Here is a 478-nt window from a genome sequence, read left to right on the forward strand (position 1 = left end):
TGCACCCACCAGCCACCAGAAAAAAAAAAAAAAAAAATAGCAGAGCAGATAGGGTTGGCTGGTTAGATAGGTTGGTTAGAACATGGTGCTGATAACATCATCCATCCTGCACCCACCAGCCACCAGAAAAAAAAAAAAAAAAAATAGCAGAGCAGATAGGGTTGGCTGGTTAGATAGGTTGGTTAGAACATGGTGCTGATAACATCATCCATCCTGCACCCACCAGCCACCAGAAAAAAAAAAAAAAAAAGCCAGCCGGGCAGGGCAGATGTTAACTTTGAACTTTGAGCTCAGTTTTACTTCTTCAGAATTCAATGAGATGATACTGTATAAAGGGGCCAGCTGTGAGTAAGAGCTCAATAAATTTCAACTATAATTATTAGCTGTGAATTATCAACTACTAGGACAATGATGACATTATGCTCAAGGAGCCCAAGGTGCAGCCAGTGGGCAGGAGATTGAGGAATGCTTCCTGGAG

The sequence above is a fragment of the Galeopterus variegatus genome, unplaced genomic scaffold, assembly GCF_000696425.1.
Source record: "Galeopterus variegatus unplaced genomic scaffold, G_variegatus-3.0.2 Scaffold1704, whole genome shotgun sequence".
NCBI classification, from domain to species: domain Eukaryota; kingdom Metazoa; phylum Chordata; class Mammalia; order Dermoptera; family Cynocephalidae; genus Galeopterus; species Galeopterus variegatus.